Below are 6225 nucleotides of genomic sequence, written 5' to 3' on the forward strand. Positions count from 1 at the left end.
TTACTGTGGAGACCAGAGCAGCGGCGTAAAGGACGTCCTGACCGTACCTGGGTCCATCAGGTCCTCCACGAGTGTGAGCAGTTTGGTGAGTTTCACCACTTGCTCCAGGAGATGCGTCTGACTGACGGCCACTTTCAGCGGTACCACCGTCTGTCCCTCGCCCAGTTTGAGGAGCTGCTGTCCCGCGTCGGTCCAAGCATCGCCCGCCCAGACATCACAGACGCACGGACTGCAATTAAATTTAAATCTTGAAAATATCTTAACCCATTGTTGCGACTTCTATCCACAAATAAAGCCGCTGCCGGCTGAGTTTGTTTCTGTACTGTGACGCGTCTCCAATAAGCCATACTAAGTCCCACTTGTGTTTCACGTATTTATTTGAAACTAAAATAATAAATGTTTGCTTTCAATCAAAACAAATAGCGCATGTATAAACTTACATCGTTTGTGAGCATTTGTATTTGTATTGAATCTTTATTTTAAACATGTTTAAACAAAAACAACAGGGAAAAAAAGAGACAAACAAACAAAAGGAAAACAAAGCAACAATAATTATAAGTAACTTACATGTTCAAAAGGACGAGGAAGAAGCATAAGCTTATTTAATCCCACCCCCTTACCACTATTTAGTAATTAATAGTCAAATTAATAGTCAACACTTTTTCTTCCCTCAGAAATTCAATACAATTACATTACATAATGCATGTAATTTTTATTTATTTAACCCCAGTAATACGTCAAAAGATATACAATTTACAGACATATATGCATACTTGTGCACCCACAACACACATATATACACATCACTGTTGTGAAAATAGTGGGTGAACACCCGATCAGAAACACCTCCTCCCTCACTCAAAAAAATGAAACGTTGACTTTAATTAAAATTATTTTGTCAACAGGTTCCACGAAATTGAATTATGTTAGTTTAAAGCAAAAATCTTTAGTTCATCTAATTTAAAAAAACTACTTAAGATTAACAAGACATATTTAAGACTAACTAAATCAAGTTATGTTGTATGAACATAGATGATATATTTTCAGGTTAGATAGTTTAGATTAGTTACTTCAACACATTTCTTATTTGTGGCAGTAAAATGTTAAATTTAAGTTAGATTAATTCAAATATTATATTTTCAGCCACCTTGTGCTTTATTAATTAGTTTTACATAAATCTATTTTGTCAACAGGTTCCACACAAATGAATTAAGTACATCCAACTTATTTTTTTAAATTTATTTTATTGCCAACACATTCAGTGAGCATTTGTGTAAACCCAGTCCAAAATAAAACACAACAGCTCATTAGGGTTAGTAATTAACAGTATGTAGACAGATGCAACATCAAGACTTTAAATTAAATGTCTGTATCTACCAGAAATAGAAGAAAAAAAAAAAAAACGCATTGAAGATCACATAACACATTGATAAGATGACACTTGAGTCATGCACATGTGATGCTAGTAAGGTCTGTGAGTGTTTTTTTTCCTTTTAGTGTCTAAAATGGATAGCAAAGTTGCTATTTGCAATGATTGCTTAGGGTCAGTCCAGTAACACAATGCCAATGAAGTGCTTTCCTTTAACAATGCAAAGTGAAGTGTCCACCTCAACAGCCACAATTTAAAAAAAAAAAAAATGTAACAACAACAACAACAATAATAATAATAATAATAATAATAATAATAATAATAATAAATAGTCCACTGATATTAGCAATCAAAGAAAATTACATCACCATCCCAAATAAAACTTTAACAAAACATGCCAACATTATGGTCTAACAATAAAACAGCTTGTCAGCATTCAGTTTTTTTGCAACAGCACAGCAGTAACCATTTAACACTCGCCACTGTCAACATTTATTTTACCAGTGTTTGGGCAAAAAACTTCAGATGTAAACATTTTAACATGGAAACAATTGTTCGTCTTTAAAAGTCCACAAAATATACATTCATCCTGCATTCCCAACTTGGATGATCTGATATCCTCGTGTTGGTGTTGTTCCCAGACCATCATGAAAATGTTGTTCCAGGTTCAACATTGCAAGTGACCAATCACATTGTTGTGACGTTATTCTATTCCAAGCCATTTGTGCATTTATGAAATTCCAATGTTGCAAGGACAATATCAATTCTGCTTACTGTTTATTAAAGGGTTAGGGTTAGGGTCTGTTGATCGGCGGACAGAGGCGGTTTCACGCAGCTTAAGTACAGTTTTTTGTTTTACGCCGGTTTTTCCCGAAGTCGCAAAAGTATGACGTCACAACATTCTGATTGGTCACTTGCAATGTTGATCCTGGAACAACATTTAGTATGATGATCTGGGAACAACACCAACACGAGGATATCAGATCAACCTCCTAACTTACCCTTATTTTTAGTATGTATTGCAATTACCTTTACAATGCACACAATGTAACACAAACTGAATATGAACATATTTCCACCTCATAACAATATGCCTTGAACGCTAATATACACACCACCCTTCAACATTTCTGGTGCAGTATCATCTCTCAATTAAATCCTTTAAATCTCAATACTTTTGATTGTCTCTTAGCTTTCAGTCTTGAGGTTAACTGAGATTCAGTGCATATATCCCACCCATTAAGAGTGCACATGCAGAGGCCAGGTCTTCCAGGTCATGCAGGACACACTAGATGGTTATACCCACATCGGCTGGAGGAGTGCTGGCATCAGCTCTTTCGATGGTAAAGATAGCAAGGGTAATTTGTTCCAGCTCCCTCTGAACAGCTGTAGCTTAGACACAAAAACATAGAAAAATGGCATCCAGTTTTTAAAAAAAGAAAGAAAAAGGGCCAAAGCTACCCTTTAATGACGTAAACACAATATTAGGAACATGCACCCCAGTGCGCCACTATTTCAGACTACAGATTCAACGATAAATATAAATAGTTTGGGTATACAAGAAGATTTCTCAAAACATTTAAACAGGTTCCATGCAAATTACAACAACAACATTACAACATGCAACAACATTAGTTATTCAAAATTTGGTTTAATACAGATAAAAAACTAAACTAAAATTACCAACCAATTATTCTTTGAAGAGGATGCTTGGGTCTTCATTCAGGTAAAAAGGTAGTGCCCTGAGGACACACTCCCTCCCCTTTTCAATGGTTTCCTTCTGTAGAGAGTGGCAGAGATACAGGAAGAGAAAACAGAAATACTTTAGGATGACAGAAACTCACATTATACGCAAAATGAATGACATAGCCACTGCACAGATAGACATGTACACAAGACCAACTAATCATCACATGGACATGAATAGTTAACCTGTTGGGCAGGGTTTCCACCACATTATATATGTCCATAATGGAGGTAAAGACAAACTAATACATCATCTTTTTTGCATTCAAAACATAACATAAAAACATTCACTTCTGGTTTAACCTAAATCAAGGGATCAGATTTTACATATGTTTAGGTAATTTAAATTTTCCAACGTTTTGAGTACCAAACTTTGTCTTGCTTAATATAAATGTAAGTGCACTGTGCAGCTACCATACACTAGCTGTTTAAATTTGAAAATGATCTTATTAGCCATAATATTTTGCTACCAACAGAATAACGCACCTGTGTGGCTGGGGCCAAAGTTTGTCTAATTTTCTTCCCTGCAACGCCTCCTTTTTTCTTGAAGACTTTTATGAGCTGGTCAGTGTATTGGTCAAGTTGTGTAAAAAGCCTTGGAACATGTGCAGCAGTAGTAATCCTCACATATTCTGCTTCCACCTGAAAATATGTCAACAAACACAACATACTGTACTGTAAATATACATACTATATGTACACATATACAAACTAAAACTAATGTAGAAAGACCTCTTAAAGCTATAATTTTAACACAAACATTTACACAAAATGCTAATGGAGCCATTACAGCTTTTATTGTTATTTATCAAGTTCCAAAAAATATTGATCACAGCTGATCTGAAAAGAATTTCATGCCTCAGGCCCTTGAACTGCAACCTTTACCATGGTTCAGATGTGGAGACGAAATAACAGGGGCATGGGATGGGTCACAAAAGAAAACTTAACTTATAAAACAGTTTTGTTTTTAAAAGTATAACAGTTCACATACCACATACAAGCTCAGCAGTACCACATACACCACATCAGTATAGGAGGGAGCAGGTAAAGGCAGGATCTGAGATTTATAAAGTAAAACAAGAAATTCATTACTTAATTTCAAGAAGCAAATTATTGTTTGAATTACAACTAAATAAAATACTACTCCGAAGAAAAGCAAGAGATTGACACTGCCATGTGCTAACTTTCTATAGAAGCAATTATCACCAGGTCTGTCGACCTCCATTGTCTGTCCACTCATATGTCTTGAATAATTTTATTAAAAAAATTAAGTGTGTACTTTCACAAACTGTAATTTATAACTACATTGATATGTATAACTCCGCTAGGAAACATGCTGTATTTACAGACCATTTTTACATAATACAGATTACTGATAGAGCAGAACAATGGTGTCACGGTGGCTTTCGCCCTTGACTTTTTGGATTTTAAATGTCACTTTATGCTATCCTTGCTATCCTATTCGATATTTCCGACTCTCGGATTACAGAAAAGGAATCCCAAGAACGCAAATGGAAAAATAACCCCTTGAAAGAATAACCCCATGAACCCCTGTAGCTAATCCCTTAATAAAACAAAAAACAATAAAAATGTTTCTTACACAGTCCACAAAATAAGCATGTCCAGGACCCAGTAAAACTAATGTAAAACAAGCACACGCAAACGATATAACATGTCTTGTAAGACAAACGCAAAATATAACCATGCTGGACATATAGATACTACACAACATAGTCAAAGAAAAAAGTGGTCTTACCTCTCAAAGAAACAGCAGCTTGGCGCCAAAACAGCCTTTTTCAGTTAAATTTGAAGTCTTGCGCATGAGCAGGCACAAGCCGTGAAACCTTCTTGTTCTGCGCGGTTTCATTACAACTGTTTTTGCATTACTGCCACCTTGTGGATATACAAGGTATATCGATCCTCATTGACTTAACTTAAATGTTATGCGATCAAGTAACACATTAGTATTATGTACGTTGAATAATAGACACAATTACGTAGACTTGATTAGAAAAACATATGTTAACTTAACAAAAACATATATTTTAAGTAAAATGAAAATAAATAATTAATATACACTGAACAATCCACCTCATTCATTTTTTTGAGTGGCTGATGAGTACGCCTGTGTCACGTAAATAACACGCGATCACCTGAGGTGCAGGAAAATCTAAACACCTGTACCACCACAATAAATAAACAAAACATAAACATTCACTTTGGCTCTTACACACTTTTTAAAACCCTTATTGTATTTATCTATTTATTGCAGGGCATTAATAATAATGAGAAGCTACTATATGTATATGTATGTATGTATATATACATACATATATGTGTATATATATATATATATATATATATATATATATATATATAATTGAGTAGCTTCTCATTATTATTAATGTCCTGCAGCTGTGTCAAAGTTTAGCTAAAAACACATTTCAAGGTTCTTTGTTTTCAATTGCTGAGCAGCAAGAAAGCCAACACTTACTTCTCTTTGATCAAAGAACACTGGATGACGTCACAGTGGCTGCACCCATCTGTGCTACTGTCATCTAGCGGTTGCTAGGCAACAGTCATTCTATGTGGGCGGGACTTGGCAATTAGCAAAGGGCAGTGGGCGGGGCCTACAGGACCCGAGCCTATAAATAGAACTCCAGAACTCCATAAACACCTGCGATTTAGTTCAGAGCGCATTCATGCATCAGAACAGCGAGCAACATTTAAACACGTTTAGTTCACAAAGAGCAGACATACCTGCCACAACATCAACCCCCCAGCAATTTGTTTCCACTTCTCCAATTCAGAGTCAAAGAAGTAGAAATACAACCTTAAACATGACAACTCCACACAGTTACTCCTCAGTGGAAACATGGAAGTCCTTAAGCGACTACTTTTTTGGTACAATTGTACCACAGTGGAGATCTCTGCAGTTAAACCCAGAGTACTGCAACACTAAGCTGCCTTCCACTTTGTTAAAGGACATGTTGAAACTTTGCTCCATGTTAGTGGATGCAACAGAGACAACCATGGAGAAGGGAGCTCCGGTGTCCACACAGACAGAGGAGTGTCTTGAGTCAGTGGACACTGATTCCCATGAGAAAACA

At 35.9% G+C, this 6225-nt stretch overlaps 1 long non-coding RNA gene across 3 annotated transcripts; it reads right to left on the reverse strand.

Annotated features, from left to right (window-relative positions):
- Nucleotides 1-1223: 1223 nt before the first annotated feature.
- Nucleotides 1224-5214, reverse strand: LOC112436580 (uncharacterized). Of its 3 annotated transcripts, none has more exons than XR_013095296.1 (5): nucleotides 4716-5214; nucleotides 4107-4172; nucleotides 3602-3757; nucleotides 3057-3149; nucleotides 1224-2761 (listed from the first exon to the last, which is right to left on the reverse strand). It is a non-coding gene; the product is annotated as an uncharacterized LOC112436580 (long non-coding RNA). The 3 variants fall into 3 exon arrangements; XR_013095297.1 differs by having other exon boundaries at nucleotides 4872-5213; XR_013095298.1 differs by lacking the exon at nucleotides 4107-4172 and having other exon boundaries at nucleotides 4872-5212.
- Nucleotides 5215-6225: the final 1011 nt, after the last annotated feature.

The sequence above is a fragment of the Maylandia zebra genome, linkage group LG22 (genome assembly GCF_041146795.1).
Source record: "Maylandia zebra isolate NMK-2024a linkage group LG22, Mzebra_GT3a, whole genome shotgun sequence".
NCBI classification, from domain to species: Eukaryota; Metazoa; Chordata; class Actinopteri; order Cichliformes; family Cichlidae; genus Maylandia; species Maylandia zebra.